Below are 18,860 nucleotides of genomic sequence, written 5' to 3' on the forward strand. Positions count from 1 at the left end.
TCACCACAAAGCAGCTCAGCTGGAGGCCATAGGTGTAATGACCTACATATATCCATATAGAATAATATGTATGGCATGATCAGTCTGTTTATCTGGCTTGACCTCTACTGACTGTATTTGAATTTCATAGCACAGCTCTTCTCTCTGCTCACATGAATACCCAAAAGATTCAAGCTCATGTTCATAAAAAGTCTGTTTTACCTACAGAAACTTTGCTGCTGTGTGACATCACAGAAACTCCCTTATTTTAATTTATGAAACCCTGACTTTCATAGTCTCCATGACTTTCCCTTGTATCTGCTTATGATGAATGTTTTATGCATGAAAGCATAAAATGTTGATCAGGGAAATTGTATGGAATTTGTCTCTATTATGCATGCTTATCATAATTACAGCGAGATTATGCAGTAACAAAGCAGCAATGGTAATACAATAAGTCTCCTTGATAATGCAAAACAACTAAGACATGAAATGATGGTATATTTAGGCAGTGTGTGGTAGTCACATTACCTGCAGGTTTGTCACTGTTTGCCTCTGAAATAAACTCGCTCACATAAATATATCTCTGCAGTACAATTCCAAAAGAACAGAAAGAATAGGGAAGATGGTGGTGCTAAAATGTCAGTTTGTTTAATTATTACTAGTTATCACAATTACCTTCTCTTTGACTTTAGCATGTATGTAATAAGAATGTTCCTGAGTGCCTTGGAGAAATGTGAAAGGTCAGATGTCAGTTTTAATATGACTAGAGCACCTCTAATGAAACCCTGTTGCAATATGTGTTGAATACGAATGCATTAATTTCTTAAATGTCTTTCATATTTGCAGGCGCTTCAGCCTTTTTAACTGGGATAATTTGACAGCAGCCCCCTGCCTTCCTCTGACAGCTCTGAGGAGCTGGGGCTCAGCACCTGCGTCCACCCAAGCATTAAACCTCAGATCCTGAACTCTCCTCACAAATGAACTGTCAGATCATTACTGCGTGTGATGCAATATAATCTGTCTCAGAATTAGCATTTGGCCAAGTCCACACAGGGTTTTTTCCCCCCCTCCCATCTCTCTCTTTCGTACATCTAGCCCCTTCAGAAGGCGCTGGTTTGAATATGCATCTCTTCACATTTCCATGAGGGACCCACAGGGAGTACAGGCAGAGAGCAGCTTTCAGCATTAGCATGTCAGGAGGGAAGGGTCCTTTTCGTTCAGGGTCCCTCTGCAGATGCTCTGCCTCACTTGTTCATTACAATTGCATTTCATCAGCTTGATGATGTCCACATGTCAATTGAGTGTGAGGATTTTGCACACAAAGGAGCCTCTGGGAAAAGGACTTCGCTGGCTAATCAGCTGATTATCATACCTCAAATGGGGCTGGAGTGCTGTTACAACGAACGAAGTGCAGGAGACAGACATAGGACGGGTGAGTCCAAGAAAGGAAGGCAGCAAGCAAAGCTGATTAAACAAGCTCTCTAATGGACGCACATAGAGGAATGCAAAATAAGCAAACAAGCACAAGGCAGAAGGGGGCATTAGAATATTTTTGGTTATCATATTTTTTACTCTTATAGTTTTAAATTTGGTTGGGATTTTGTTGACCTCCCATTTATTTTTATGCTCTTAAGGTTAAGAGTTAGGCAGATGGTGCTAAACTTATTATTTCTTTGTTTATTTTCATGCGCCCTGTTTTCTTGGGTTAAAAAAAATGCCTTATTGACCTCCAGCAGAAAGTGAACACAATGATTAGGTCTGTTGTCACAGGCACCTTGAGAGGACACCACATAGGGACACGTATCTCTTCTAGGAGACACTTCAATGGAGAACTTGGAGGAACAGCCTGCCTGAGCTGAAATCTAGCGGCCAACAGTATCATCATATTTAAAGATATGATGAATCCTTGACTTGAATCTTGTTTGTTATCTGGCTTCCATGCTAGTGATGGATTTTCCATAATAAACAACATGTTTGTGTCTACCTGGTGCCAGAAAAACTTAGACCATTAGGCTTCGTTGTTGTAGCATCTGATCTGTTGAAGAAAGGAGTAGAGCTGTCAACTTCTTACGGCTGATGGAGAGTTGGATTAGCTGAAGAAGTAGGAAGGTACCAAACAGAAACATTAAACCCAACTGGTAGTGAGAGAGAACTGGCCACATCTGGCTCAGGCCCCATCTGATAAGTGTTCATCTCCCACCTGTAGAGGAATTTCTTTCTGCAACCTTTATAGGGTTTAGAAATATGAAATTTGAATGGCCCTCATTGAAAGCCTTTATTACATAGGCAGCAGCTTTGAGTTGTGGACAGAAGTCATTGTCCGTGTCATATCATTGTGGGATCCCGAGAACCAACAGCTCTCAAATGGATTTGGTAAGCAAAATGAAAAATGAGCAGAAGCTGTAAAAAGCACAATCAAGGAAAGAGTGTCAGGGCTTTAAACCAGGCTCAACAAGAAATGCAGACCAAAACTGGACATATTTTTGGTCAATACATCAATCACTTGGAGGAAGCCAGGAACTCAAACCACTTGCAGATTATGTTTTTTGGGCTTCACAGCAATGCATTCCAGCTTCTCACATGCAAACCTCTGCTGCTAGATCTGAATCCATTGTATTCTCTTTGGATTGCCCCCATTTGAGTTGTGAGTCCTTTCCCAAAGTGAATGTCTTCAAGTACCACGTGGTTCTTTTAAATAAGATGGAGTTTTAAATTGACAGGCAGTGCAGTGTTGCAGTGATACAGGCGTTGTATCTGACAATCGTGTTGAAAGGGGGGCTAAACTTAAAGGCATAGACAGAAGCCTCAAGCCCCTGACCCATATACAGACAATTAGACTGTTTTTTAGGCCCAAAATAATAACAAGACAGAAATTATTTAATTCTGTGATAATAGAAGTTTGAACATAGGGAACATTGTCCTTCAGCACACCCATTTTTATGTTTGCCTCTCAGTTCATGGTCAGGGTGAACGGAACACATACATTGCTGACAACCATGGTAACTGTCAATTAAAGTAGATGCAGAAACTCACGCTTTTCAAGACAAATGGACAAACAACTTGTTTTTGTTCATTCTCTTGGCCACTGAATTAACATTACAGTTAGGAAACCTGAATAGCAGGCTTTAAAGTTATCCTCCTTCACATTGTCTCTAGGCTCACTGGGAAACTTTGGTAATCTGGTGCAGACCCAGAACACAACAGAGATTGATCTACAAAGGCTGATTCTTTTGGAGTTGCTGAATGACCAAACTTAGGAGAAGGAATAATAGGCTGTTAGTGGATTCGTTGGTGGACTCTGTGGTAAAATAGTACATTCATTATATCAGGATCTTGGAGCATGAGCAGAGCAAGACTTCAAATTTCATATGGAACAGTTATTTATGGGGTCTTTACATACTGGGTTCATTTTTGCCCAGCCAGCTTCCATTTATGAAGCATGCAAGTCCAAATGTGAATGTATTAAAATGCTGTTTATTGACAGTTTGCATAAAAAAACAATGAATATATATTGATACATTTAATTTGCTTCTGACCTTTACTTTATCTACATCAATTATTTTGTTCTTGCGTTTGCTTGCTTGATTAAATAGAGTCACTATGCTTCTTTAAAGGGACTCTTACCTTTGTTGCATTTGAGAATTACAGCACATTCAAATCATCCCGCCTTCCTCCAATGCCCCACCCCCTCGTTCCCATCCGCGGTGTTTTTTTGAAGAAACTTTATTTACAAGCAGACTTAGAACCTACTGCCTCCGCGCACGCACGTGAGTTTTTGTTTACCAAAGCAATGGATTCGGATTCAGAAGCACCGGTAAGTTATATACATTTACATTCACATATGATGACGGGCCCGAATGCGCCACAAGAAGCAGACGGAAAACCTGCATGTCCATGCAGCAAACAGACAGGTCTGTCGGGCCAATAAGGTCCTTCGGTCCGAAGAATTTTATTGGTTGAAGTTTTCACTAAATATTATGAGAGTGAAATAATTGTTTGTTTTTACTCCTGGTGGGTCTGTCTTGCATTTTAGAGTGTCATTACCTTATTAATACCAATTTAACCTTATCCAAAAAAAGTGTAAAAATGCAACAAAGGTAAGAGTCCCTTTAAGAGTAGTGATCATTTATGATCATTAATTGACAGCAAAGTGTAAATACATCCCTCAGTAATTTTGGACCTGAAGACATTCCCAGAGGTGGTACTAATACATTGTTTTGCGAGCCTAGTGCAAGTCTTTCCACACATCTCCTCAATTTCGAACCCTATTCATAATGTGCTCAATGTGCTCGTCACCAAATATTATGCCATTTTTCATTAGTCCTAATTAGGGCTGGGCAAGTTAACTCGTTTTAATCGAGTTAACTCAAGTGATGAGTTAACTCGATTGTTTATCCGCCAATTATTTTCTTTTTTCCTGTTCTGCAGCAGTCAGCAACAGACTTTCACAAAATAAAAGCCTGACTTTCACAATAAAACAATAAATAATCAAACCTGAGTTAATGCGAGATAAAATAATTAATCGAGTTAACTCATCACTTGAGTTAACTCGATTAAAACGAATTAACTTGCCCAGCCCTAGTCCTTATACATCTATAGTAATAGTCCAAGTCTTTTCCTATGTATGTTTTATAGTATAGACTTGTATTGGTAGTAGTAGTGGTTAGTTAGTAGTGGTAGTTGTGGTTATTACATGTAAAATGTATTGTTTTTGTTGACTTCCAACAATAAAGAGAATTATTTAAATAAATTGTAAGTTCAGTTATGCTTATTTAAGTAAAGTTATAATTTTTTTAATCAATATTTTTACCATATTTTTCTTAGAAGAGTTAAAAAGTCTTACGGTATTGGTTCCTCACATTATTTTTTTAATCCATAAACATCCTCTTCATTTCTTCAGCTCAGCGGGAATGCCTTTTTGTTATGGGCTTCTTTTGTTTGAATGGAGAACGCCTGCCACACACAGTGGAAGTGAAGTCGCGAGTGACCTGAAAGCCCAATTATAAAGTCTGCAATCTGCATTGTTCTTGGAGCGAAAAAGAATCAATGTGCTGAAGGCATATCCCCATCAGAAGACCTAATGATGTCTTTCTGGACCACAGCCTTGCACACTGCATAGTAATCTTCTGCTAATTAGGTTTATAATGCCTAGGCAGGCCTCTGCATCAGCACAATTCCAGGGAGGACAGTGAAGTTATTTATTTATCTCACTGTTGTTCATTGTTATGGTGGTTATAATTAAAGCAATATTATTTAGATAGGAAAAGGGTTTATTGGAATTAGTGCATTGCAAGTGTGTAAACTTCAACTGTGTTTTCAATCATGAGGTCCCATTAATTCAAATGGTTTGTTCTGTTGGCATAGGGAATGAAAACAAAGACATTATCTGCTTGAATCTTTGGAAAACATGGTGTGCCATCAAAAAGTCGTCTGCAATTGGAGTGATTTACACACGACATGTTGAAGGCTCAGTAACACTCGTCATGTTCCACGTGTGAAGTCTTTGGAACATAATGGAATGTACCTAGTATGGATGTTAACATTTTTGTTCCATCATCTTTATTACTATTCATTTCCTCATTTTAGGATTTGTCTTAAAGTTGCAAAAGAATATGACTAATTTCAACAAGATAACAACGCTGAGTGTGAAATCAGGTTTTCTATTGGCTGAGTAAGTAAGTAGAGTGAATAACTCAGTAGAGTGCTCATCTCCAACAAGGGCCAACAGTCCCTATAGATTCACAAGAAGCCTCACCAAATAGCACACACTAAATATGACAAACTTTTCAGATCAGATGTCAGATCCATGAATTGTTCCCTTGAAAATTGGTGAAAACTTTCTATTTCACAATGTTATTAGTCAGTTATATGAAAATTAGTCCTGGATTTGCACTTTTCCATACCAAAATTGACTTTAGGTTTTTGGCCCATGTCTCATCCAAGTTTCATAGAAATTTATTCAGTAGGTTTTGCATTACCCTGCCCACAAACAAACAAATGGACATGGGTGAAAACATAACGTCCTTGCCGGAGGTCATTTAATAACATGTCAACAACTTGACACATTTTAGAGCACAAAATCAGCTAATATTTGATGTTTTAACTGCATAAATCTCTTTAAAAAGTCATTTCACTGCAACAAAAGAAAGCCAGGGAGAGAGTTGAATTAAGTCAAAGAAGAATTAGTGATCATACTTTACACATGATGTCAGCTTTGTGATATCATGGGAGGGCTTCAGATGGAAGTTATAGATGCTGCAGTACCTACCTGTACGCTACAAATAAAAAGTGCTGTTTAGCACCTTTAAGGGTTGTTGAGCTCGTCCCAGGAGAAGTTGTTCTCTGCAGGTGCAACACAGAAGTTTTTTCAGAGTCAGCAAATGGTTTTCCTTTCAACTATATGGATATTATGGAGATGAAATTACGCTGTCAATATTAATATGGCTTAAACAGCTAGATTTGTAATATTTTCTCATTTCAATAGTTGGCTGATGACCCAAAGGCTCAATGTTTCCCTATCTAGTACACTCTTATTGCACATCATGTGTTGAGGGACCTATGATGGATTAATTGAGTTAGAAATAAGCTCAGGCCATAATATTGGTTATTAATCAGATTTGCATGATAAATGTGATGGTCCTAACTTATTTTAGTCGCACAAATGATCTCTGCTCATACTAACGTTATAAGAAACAAAGCTTGTTTAGACTGGCACATAGAGGTAATAATGCAGTAGCCCTTGAAATATTTCCAAAGTCCTTCCATTGTATTGTTATACTGAATTTGTGCCTTCAACTGCAAGTATGTGACAGTATATCTCATTTCAATCTATTGTAGTAAGAGATTGGTGCAACATTAAAATATCAGCTTTGTCTGTTTGGTTTAATATCAGAACATGTACAAATAAACCTTTCACTGCTGTGCCAATGACAAATGTGTTGAACGCAGGTTCAGCAAATGAACAGCAGTACTGTGGTGTTTGTATGTGTTGGTATTTCTATTTAAAACCACAAAACATAAAACAGACCCATTCCACATTGGAGCAGTTGTTTCTCTGTTAGATCTCACAGGCAGCAACTGAATATGCACCCAGCTCACGATTTCTATCCATAAAACACATTAAAACACATTACATTTCAAAGTGGTTGAAGTTCACAAGTGTAACAACACTGGTAATTTCACTCAGGAAACTCTGAACTTTCTTTTTATGACTTGAAACTTACAGTTGGTCTTTGTCTTTTTCTCCAAGAGGTTAGTAGCTGTCCACCTTTTTGTGGCAGAGCGTTAACTGACAAGCTTAGAGCATTTGGCAAGATGTTATCCAGCAGCAGGGCTCATCTTCTGCTCTGACAGCCCACAGCACCTGCCAGAGGATCTCCTTACCTTCACTATCGGCCGTGAGTGAGCAATTCTCAACGCTGAGGGAGCTGTTTCAGTCTCCCTCATGCTGGAATTTTTCAGCTTGTTCCTGTGTTTCCTTTCCCTTTGATTGGACAGAGGAAGCCGAGGAGATACTTTCATGGATAATGAGACACTGGACAGAGGTTTTATTTGTTTCCCGAGCTAAGGTCTCCATTGGTCTGCTGGCAGATGGGCTGAGTCTTGGTTGGCAAACACACTGACCTTATATTGCTTTTTAATCATTAAATGCAGAATGCTCATGGATAACATCATTGTCTTTGTGTTGTGGAGAATAATCAGAACATAAAGACTTACCTCTGCATTACAAGGTGCTAGTTTTATCCTCTGGAGTACAAGTTTTTTTTGAGTGATGCAATCTGGACACAGCTGAGGAGGTGGATGAGAAGAATTTAATTTGCTCTCCTTTCTACTTCAGTGCCTGCAAACTTAAGGTCTTATGTCTAATGCAGTCGTGACCATGATAGATAAGCCTGCATAAGTCGACAAAGCCAGCTTCAATGCATCTGAGATTAGCACATCTTCTCTATCTGGAACTCCGGTGGCAGCGGGGACGACCCTGGCCTTGGCGACAGGACAGCTGGCCATAAAAGTCTTTGAGAACCCAGGCAGTTCCTCACAAGACTATGTGCCATAATTAGAGCCATAATGGCATCTGAATGCAGTGCAGGTTAATGAAACTCTGTCTCTGCGAGGGAACCAGGGGCTTTTGGGTAAAGAAAACAGCAGGTTTCTGCCAGGAGCACGATGATAGCAATTTGCAGAGTGAGTAATGTCCTACAACCCCGAAGCAGCGAGTACTTTGAACATGTTTTGTTCTTAAATGGGGTATAGTTTTCCATTTCCCATCCATTAATATGCATAGAACAGCTAATGAGGCTGAACCAACTAAGATAATAAGATTCTGGGGCTGCAGCACCACTGACTGCATTAATGGTGTATGACTTTGTGCTGAGGCATTTGTCTCCAGATGCCTTTGGACACAAGAATAAAATGGAAACTGGGAAAAAAAACTGTGTTAAATGGCACAAGAATACATGAGGTTCTGATCTGCAGTTATTGTCCTGTTGAAATGCGACAGAACAGAAGACCTTTATCCATTAAAGGAATTATTTCAGTGTCACATTTTAATTTGTGCTTTGCTCATGATCTGTACGATTATCAATTAAAGATGTGTCCCCATACACCGTTAGCTCTTATTTACCCTTTTAATTAAAATATCTGATTATAAAATTACGTAGGTCTCACATCAAACATTTGTATTTCGCTAACTACCATTTTGAAAAAGCGTCTTTGCTTTCATATAATCCGTAATAACCAATGTCAATAAACACTTACTGTAGAAAGTGGAACTAAATAATTGATTTCTATGTCAGTTTAACACCTTGTCGTTGAGCCCGCACTGAGAGCCTCTGTGGAGGTTGTCTGGAGGTGTATTGGCATATTGTTGGATGGTATTAAGCATAACTATAAATATAATATAAGTGTGACGTCCTCTAGCAGGGAAAACCTATGATTTTTGCCCTCTTCCTGTCAGCAGTTTTCTGCAGCAGTGCATTAGTGTTGTCTCCTCTCAGTAAATAATGTGTCCTCATTCAGTCACGGTGAAGAGAAAGAGCATTTGACTACAATGGGGCTATTATTGGCTATAATAGGGATGAAGCAGACTCTCAGGAGAGACTGGGAGACTTGTGAACTGGAAATGTCTGCTGTTCATCACAGCATTTTACAGCCAACGTTTTCTCTGCAAGAGCAGCATCAATGCCCCGGGATAACTTACACTGATGCCTCACTTCATTTACACAGTGCACTTTTGCTTCTTCCTGAGCAGAAACGGCTGTTAGGTGTTGGAAACTCCAGACAACTAGACCACTGTACCAAGCCCTCCCCCCCAGTATTGATCCATATGTACCACTAAACAGAAATGCCTCTCCACCCCCCAAATATCAAACATCCATCTTTCCGAGTAAAGATCCTCATCACTCTCTCACACTGATGCACCTTCCTCCTCACGCTCTTTTTGTACAACTTAACCCGGAGACGGTCTCCCTCATCTCTCATCTCTTAAAAACCACCCAGTAAGTTGGTGTCACTCACTTTATCAAGCACGTTTCTCTCCTTGCCTCCTCCTTTCATCACTGAGGCATCTCGACATTGTTTTAACCGACTCTTTCTCACTTAGAGCTAACATAACACTCCCCACCGCCGTGCCCTCTTTAGCCGTCTCTCATCCCTCCCTGTATTTGAAGCCGCCCCCCCGCCTCCTTCCTTTCCACACTCTCCTTTCTCTCCTCCCTCCCCCATACTGATCCTCCTCTCTGTCTCCCCCCCCCCCCCCCCCTGGCTGGACCCCTCTCTCTGGTGTGGGGCCTGAGAGGGCTGTCAGGCCCTCTCCTGTGAATGCGGCTGCTGTGATTTCCTCTGGGCCATCAGGTGGGCTGCTGCTAACTAGCCAAGCCTGAGACAGGGTGACCTCAAGCCTCAACATGATGGGTCTGAATCAACAATGTGTTCGCCTAAACAGGGAGGGAGATACCAAACAACTTAGAGGGCTGCCTGCCAGCAAGTAAACCAACAAGGCTGCATCTCAAAGTTATCTACCTGTGGAAATCTTATAGTGCAAGTAAGCATTTAATTCCTTTCCCTGAAAGTGCCTATTGGGTCTAATTTATGGCTTTTTAATCTATACTAAGCTGCTAGAGCTCGAGTGTGTTTGCTGCAGTGTTTGTCGCAGTGGTGCCTCACAGTAGGTGTATTGTAAATCAAATGGGTGCTGCGTGAACTGTCATTACAGTGATCATTAACACTCGTGATATCATCAGCGCATGGCAGATACTTAATTATCGGATCCCTTCTTCTGTTTCAGAGGCCCTGATGTATTTTTCTTTTTCAGAACAATTTCTGATGTCTGCTAAAATCCATATAAGCCTGTCTGATTAGAACAAGCTCAGTTTAATGAGTTTTTCCTGTGCCACCGTTTCAGATGGATCTCATTAAGGGTAATCATACTGTAGTCTGAGTTGTAAGGAGGACTTTATACACAAGACAAGGCTATGTAAATTGATTTTCCCTCTCAGTATTGAGTATTTAAGAGGTGAGATTATGTTGGTCAGAAGAAAAATGTCATTCTACTAATCAGATATAAATAGTGATCAAGTGAATGTTTCTGGCAAACTCCGCTGTGCTGTGACTGAAGCGAGCATTTGCCAGCATTTAGGTAATAATCAAATTTAATGATGGTATTACTGAGTAGCTGAGGCTTGCCGCAAACACCACTGTTTTCTCTCCCGGGTCTTCCCTGCTCCTCAAAATGTTTCAAACTTTTTCTCTTCCACAATTCCCTTGAGCTGGCCTCCCATCATATCTGAAATGTGCTTACAGCAGTGGCCGTCTTTTGCTTGAGAGCTCTTTGCCTTATGCTTCCATCAGAGGAGACTGAGTCTCACAGATGCACTGCTTAACAATGCCATCCCCTGCTCCCATCAGAGGGGGGAAGGTTGCAGAGCTGCGCCCCGCAGAATAAGGGGGGCAGGTCCCCTGTGATTGGCGAGAGCTGAACATCGATGCCAGCTTCCATCTGTCATGATAGCCTATCTCTGAACCTTCAATCTGTCAAAAGCTTGCTGCCTAGCTGAAGGCTCCAGGAGATTTGGCGTGCTAAACAGATTTGACAACAGGCATTATCACTGTGAGGGGCCCAGCGAAAATCGCCATCAACGTGTTAATTGTGGCTGGAGATGTAAACTGTCACTTCTCATCTCATTTAACACTTGCTTTGCCAATTTTGTCTCACCTCGTTTTCCTCGCTGTAGAAAACATATGGAAATGTTTAGGCTGACACTCTAATCCTTGAATAGCAATATCTGCTTCATGACTTTCACTTGTAGTTCATTCTCAGAGATGATGAGGCCTCAGAGCTAAGAAACGTTCTAGTTGAAAAGTCAAGTAAAGGGACATCCAGTCTGAAAACATCTGTGATGAGTAATTTAAGTGAATTGTGAGAAAGGTGTCCCCAGTGTTGCTACTTATGTCGTACTTGAGCTAAACTTGTCTTTTTTCATTAAAATATAATAATTTACCTGGAGAGTTAGAATGAATGATCAAAGAAGGTGTTGTTCATAACATTGTGTGGAAACACTTTTAAATATTTACATTTTTATGATTCATTATAGCTCTTTGTCACAATCTACGTTAATTTCAAAATGACAAATAATAGGTAGTTAGTAAAATGAGAAGAATAAAATGTTATATTTTCATTGTTTTAAAGGTGTCCCTCTAAAAAAAGTTTTAATCTGTTAATCAAAGTCTAATTCCCCATTTCCCTCAAGTTCTTTGTTGTTGCCTTTGCTATTTTTCCCCCTTTCAGAATGTCAAGCCTTATCCTATTATCACTAATTGATTATCCTCTATCAAAGCACCTTATTATTTGTGAGTTGTAGCAATCAGCCCTATTATTTGTGGGCTTTCCCCTGACAGGTCTTTAATGGTGATGGTTGGTTTAACCCCCAGGCCTCTGCTAATAGGATTTAGCAGCAGGTGACTGGTAACACAGACACACACACCACTCTAACCCCTTCACCCCCAGGAATTGTGGACCCTCCCACTGCCTGTTCGCGGAAAAAAGGCACACAAACACGGCACTAATTCAACCTCCTCATTCCCTCTGAGCTGAATGTATGTGGATGTACTCTGGTGAGGCGGGACTGGGGTGTCACTCCTTGCTCTCTCCGGTCCCCACCCACCCCTTTTGTTTTGATTCTGTGGAGTAAGGATGAATGCAGCAACGCAGACATATGCAAAAGCCAATGCAAATAGAGCCCAGGCAGAGACGGTGCCATCTTGAAGATGACAGACGATGACCAGACGAAAAGGCCACGGCCCCCGTAGTCTGGTTGTCTCATGTCAGCGGTGTCATTACAAGACACAAGGTTTGCACTGTTTTATGGTGTAGATTTTAATGTTGATTTAACATAAATTCTGGGAACTGGAGGTAATTTTTCAAGAGAATATTTGATCAAATAATTGATAACTATTCAATATATTTTACCGGTGTCGTTAGCTGTGTAACATCAGTGGTATAGGGTCCGTCTAAAGTCTTTCCCCTGTGGCTAACAGGGCTGTCAGAACCGCTAGTTTATCCAGGTGAGGCCTCTGTGTCATTATAGTGCCCCTGTCCATCAAGATCAGAGCTGCTAACCGAGGCAGGGCCATTCTCTGGGCTTTTATCACTTTATTTGGTGTCCATCCGTCCACTGTCTGCAGACACCAACAGAGGCAATCCATTTCTACCCCCGACACTGATGGGGAGGAGGAGCGCAGGAAGCACGGGTGGCGGCGGCAGCATCGGCTGAGGAGAGGTGGGGGGGGAGTAACCGTGAGGAGAACAGGACCGCGAGGAGAAGGGAGGGGAAGGGTTTGTTATCCTGGTAATTAAGGACAGAGTGGCTTCCATGCCGGCTGTGCGGACAGGATGTGGCAAATTACTGGAGTCTTTGTGAGGAAAAGCTGCTCCCTGTCTGCTCTGTCCGTTCTCTGGGGACCTCATCATCTTCTCTAACAGTCAGGATGGGATTTTGTACCCTCTATTCCCTCACCTTCTCCTTCCCTCTTTCTGTCTCTCTGTTCATTTCCTTTCACTTCCCTCTGTCACCTTTCTCCTGAAATGCATCTCAAAGTCTCAAGCACATTGCAGCTTTAGAATTGTAGATGAGTATGCTCACTGTGGGCTTTGTTTTTGCCTGGAACAGAAAACTTTCAGCGGGGATTTGTGTTGGTCTCTCCATGCAAATATGATTAAATATGCTTTTATTTTTACATAGTGAGAAAGATTTCAATTAGCCAATTTTTCGAACATCATTAGACTGATTTTGATAATTAACTGTGTGTGCGTTTCACAAGGTAATTCCCCCGACGTGCAGAGAAGGATAGAGAAACAGACAGACCGTAAATGGTAATCTATGTGCACATTTCACTTCTACGAGATGTTACAAGCGACAGCCCACCAAACACCACAAAGACCAGAGGAAAAAGTGTGTTGCATCGCTGCATCATTTCTGGAAAAGAGGACATCATGACTTGTTTTCTGTTGCTCGGACATTTTTCCCCGGGATCCTTAAGCCGTGGTACTCAGGTGGGGCTGGAGGAAACGTTGGCCCTCACAACGACAAGCGGTAGCAGCAGCAGCGGCGGAATGGCAAGACAGCGAGAGAACACTCTGGGGTTTAAAAGTACCCAAAGCATCCTGGGTAATTAGCCATTACGGCGCTGTCACAGAGGGTTCTGCAGTCAATACAGAGATAATTTGGGCAATGGTGAATGACAGTGCTGTCCAGGCTTTTGGGATGATCAAGGACAGATCCAGCTGCACCAGGCATCTGTCAGGCCCATGAATCACTCCTCCAGCCAGCAGCTGGGTGACTGGAGCAGAGAGAATCGCTGGAGAGGCATGTGCAGACACACAAATAAACATGTTCCCCCTCTCTCCTCTTGCCACACCGGGAAATGGCTATTAAAGGTCTGCCGTTACAGAGCACCGAGTGGAAAAGGCTTGTTACCTTCAGTGGCAAATGAATGACATTGGGAATAAGGTGAGGAATAAAAGTCAGACCAAGGGGACATTTCTCACAGTTATTTCAGCTGCGTAGCTTAAACGGAAGAACGCGCCTGGCGTGCAAAATTGCATCATCCGGTTTTTAAAGCAAAGTATTATGAGTTTTACAAAACATATCAACAGACCTTTCTACCTTGATGCAAAATCTGCTCCTCGCTTTGACTACACTGACATGAAAACAGTTGTTATATTTAGATTCTGGTAGATTTTAAGATTTTGGCAGACATGTCCAGCAAGTAACACATGTCAGATTATAGAAAAAAGGGGGAGAAAACGTCACAGACATTAAACCCTCCCCTTTAAGTTACATAAAGTGGTCCCATCCAATATGACGCCTGATACAATAATGTTGAGAGACAACATGTCAAATGTAGGAGGATCATGATTGAAATTTATATTTTTTTACCTGGAAGTGTGGTTTTGTCTCTTTAAGCATCTGTGGTAATGCAACGAACTCTGGTTTTGCAAATATACAAACAATTTAAAAGGATTGTATATATACAATTTAGTTAAAACCTACACACGATTTTTCAGACCACCGTGACATTTTTTATCAAAATGGAGAATCATTTTTTTTTGTGGGGTAAAAATATAAATATAATAGTGTTTGTCACAAGAGGGCCTAATCAATTGGAAATGGGGAAAATACACTTAGACTGTATCAGATAAAACAAACTGATTCTTAGTCAATTAAACCAGTTGTATGGGATCACAATGACAAATAACTCCCCATTAACAGTTAGCTGTTTCTGTTGATATTGTGTTAGATTTTTGATTTTTTTTACAACAATAAACTTTTGCCTCTACTAGTATTTAAATAATAAACAATGTTTTTTTTAATCCATAAATAAAAAAATTATCCATAAATTGCTGTAATCTATTACTGGCTCATTTTACGTCTCATAATTTGGGTGTTATTTCCATAATAATAATAAAGTAATATTCACTGTTACTGGAACTTATAGCTTATAATTGTCTCATTATATCAATCTCATTATATTCTTTATTTTATTTTATATGTACTATATTCTTAGAGATACTTCTTGTCTGTTGTGAGATTCCTCTCAGGTTTTGTCTTGCATCATCTTGCACCTTTGACATGTTTTGGCCACATAATAAAAAACCATGACAGTAGCAGTGATGTGATCAGAAACCTGATTACATTTCAAATATATGGGACAAAAAGTTCAGTTCTACGTTCAGTTCTATCTTTAATAACTGTGATTATGATTGTATAGCTCTTGCACTCTTTGATTCTATATTAGTGGCAAAGACAATTGGTGTATATAGATGCACCCGGTTTGCCTCTCACTGAGATATAGGTCCTAACTTGGTGCAGTGTATTTAATCATCGCTGTAGAGGCTCTGCTCTGGGACTGGAGCTTCTTCTTATCATACTTTAATCAATATCTCTCTCACTATGTTAACACAAAACAGTCCTCGCAACACTGTGGAGGCGTAGCGTCCTGTGCTATGGTTGATGAGCTCTGGAAATACTCGTGGAATCTAAATATGGTTTTGTGAACCGTGCTAATGCTGTATTATTTCATTCGATGTATATATTTTTATCAGATTTAGATGAGCTAGTTTTCAGCTCAAACCTTTTTTATATTCATCTTGTTGATGCACACAAGGTCTTTAACCTCACCTCTGATGATTCCCTCAGTATAAAGTGTGATCGCATTAAAAAGGCAGCATCCTATTACAGGAAAAAGGAGGCAGATTTCGAGTAAGTCACCTTCCTTTCTACATAATCACCACCATTCATCTAAGAATGGAATTAACTTCATGATAGACAGTGAAAAGTACCTATTCATCTCTGATACAGTGAATTCAAAGATGCTCTGACAGTCAATTAAAAATGAAAGATAATCTGCTTCTTGCTTTTAGTGGAATCCTCATATTCAGTTTCCACATATGCACCATATAAATACCTGCCATGATTTTACATCAGTTTTGCAATTTATCTGTCTTGTTTTATTATTTTCTAAAGTGGAACCATAACATCTGAATATTTACCTGTGTTTAGCAGGGCTGCTAGCTTCCTGGTGACTGTTGTATGACCACGTTTTAGTATTCCTCTGGGATCCATTCCTGTATATGTGTCTATAAAGGGAATTTGCTGAGAGCAGTTGAACATGTTATGTCGGTCATTTGCTGTGCAAGGATATTTTCTCCAAACTGCATTTTAAATGCTGTGTTTCTTCCCCATTACTCTGTACTGAGAAACATTTAAATGCCCTTTAATTAGTGTGTCCTTCCTCTCTATCGATAGGCCACTGGTAATCACTCAGAGGACTAATGACTCCTAATTGAATTGCTTTAAAGTGAAACACAATAGGTCCTATCATCAGTACCCAAACAGCCGCGTTTGGGAGCGAGTCCAAAACGCAGGTCATTTTGTTCAGTATTTCACTAATCGAAGTTGCATATTTTCACTGTAGCAGAGAGAAGCCTGATGTTACTGTGGTGATGTCAGATCATGCTCTCTCAATAGAGCCTGGGGAAGGGTAACTGGATGGGGGTGGCTTGTGGATCATCAAAATCTCAGTAGATATTGATTTGATCTTTTCATATTGTCAAGGAGAAATCTAATCATAATAGAGCAACATGGCATGATATCTCCCTCAAATGCCTTTTAATAGCTATTGCAGCTCATTATCCAGTTTGCCTGCACCAGACCCTCTGGTACAGTGTGAAATACTCCTGAGTCCTACAGACCTGTCAGGCTGTCCTTTCCACTCACATCTTGTCCCAACAATTAAAAATAAAACAACACAACTTTGATCTGAGCTACCTGCATTAGACACAACAAAACTGTTTGATTTACAGATGAAATCAAAGTGGGCTGCAGTGAGTAATTATGCTAAATATATTAACAGGTAGTTAGAAAGTTAAAATCCCCTTTTTTTTTAAATAAGATATCCTGCTATATTGCCATTAAGAAGCTTGTTTACGCCGTCTTTAAAGATTGACAATGCATCCCCACTTCTTCCTTCTCTGGAGCCAATTTATCCTGGATATGAAGGCGGCCACCTTGCACCAGTGATGTAATTTGGAGCCAAAGTCTGTGCATTAGCGATTGAGGGATGAAGCTGCTGAATCGAGGTACCGCAGAAACACATGTTCGACCAATGGGGAGTCAGCCTCAGCTGCCAATCTTGATGTTTCACCCAAAAAATGAATGCACTTGCACATACATCCGTGTGATAATAACTACCTGAAATGACTGACACTAATTATTTGGCGAGTATTTTGACGTTTTAGTTAGGTCCATGTCCCATTCGCTAACACGGAGGAGGCGGGGTCCATGAGAAATAATGTGGAATAAAACTGTTTCCACAGATACCTTAAGCAGGCTGTAAAACAGGCTACATTTAAAGTGACTAGTTTCTGTCACGCCTCAAAACAGTATAAGGGCTGCACCTTAAATTTAATAGAGCTCAAATGTACTGAAATGAAAAGTTGTAATGAAAAGGATGAGCATTGTTATATAGATACACCGTACATAGAGAGATTTTATATAGAACTTAATGATCCTATTTCCTGTAGAGTGTCATTGGCATCGCAGAAACTTTCTGTCCTAATTATCCATTTCAGCCTGTCTGTTTCACATCTCTGCAGTCCCTCATTATCCCCACAGCCACCTCACAGTCTGCTCAGTGTTACATTAGTAAAATAGAGCCTTTGATTTGTCCTCAACAGCACAGACGTTTGAAAAACAGAGGAGGGAATGAGAGAGAAAAAGTGAAACAAAGAAAGGGAAGAGGGGGAGAAAAATCGTGTATATTAGCCTGGACGTAGCCTCGTATGTTGAATATATCGACTGTGTCACCCTGCAGTTTTTGGGGGAGAAACTAAATTCAAGGCCACACCAGGGATTCGATGCATCACAGACATAATAGGGGATATTTTGGTTTGCTCTCTGAAGTATGAGAAACATTTTTTTCTCCCCCCTGATGTAGGGAGTGTGAGCTGCCGGAGGGCATTTGTAAAACAAAATACTTGACTGTGGAAACAATGAGTGCCCACCCCCCCTGTGGTTGTAATGATGCAGTGAAAAAAAAAAACAATTGAACTGATCTTAAAACAAAACTGGCCTCATCCAAAGAGCCTTACTCTCGCCTTATTGGAAAGAATTCGCTACAAGTTAACCGCTGCTCCTGAAACCAAGACACGCTGCACAATAACACATCCGGGCTGCAGCTACAATGCATTAGCAGCCTCGCACTCACTTGCTGTGACCTTACGTCGGTCTTATTAAAACCCTGCCTGTTCCTTATCGGCCATATTTCAGAACAGAAGTGACAGCAATAAGAACCTGATCATGTTGGGTCACTCTGTTTGGAAGCAGCTCCTGCCTCAGCTTTCCTTAATTAAACCCACGCAGCACTCTTTCATCTTTGCATATTCCACGGGTTGGGACATTGATACTCATTATTTCTTAAGTCTAAACACCAAGACTGTGTCAAGAATGCATCCATCACGGGCGGGCGGCTCAGAGTCAGCGGAAATTTTTTCCCTCTCTGTCAGCAAATTTCGCAATTTGCAATTTTCTTACCGGGACTCTGACACGTATTTATCGCAGAAGATGACTTTCAAATGCAGAGATCATGAGGACGGCGGCTTGTTAGTCTTCTCTCCCAGCCCCTGCTCTAATGACAGTAATTAACAGGGCCACATTAGAGAGCCACCTCAGGAAGCGTCTGACTGTTCATTTGCATGGCGTTAATACAGGAGGATGGCGTGCTGTGAAAGGCTTGGCACGAGTGCAGCAGTGCAGTTCCTCCTGTTTGCCTGTCCTGTTCTTAACAGCACCGGGGCCTATTCTCCCATTCATTATGTGCCT

The sequence above is a fragment of the Limanda limanda genome, chromosome 16, assembly GCF_963576545.1.
Source record: "Limanda limanda chromosome 16, fLimLim1.1, whole genome shotgun sequence".
Taxonomy (NCBI): Eukaryota; Metazoa; Chordata; class Actinopteri; order Pleuronectiformes; family Pleuronectidae; genus Limanda; species Limanda limanda.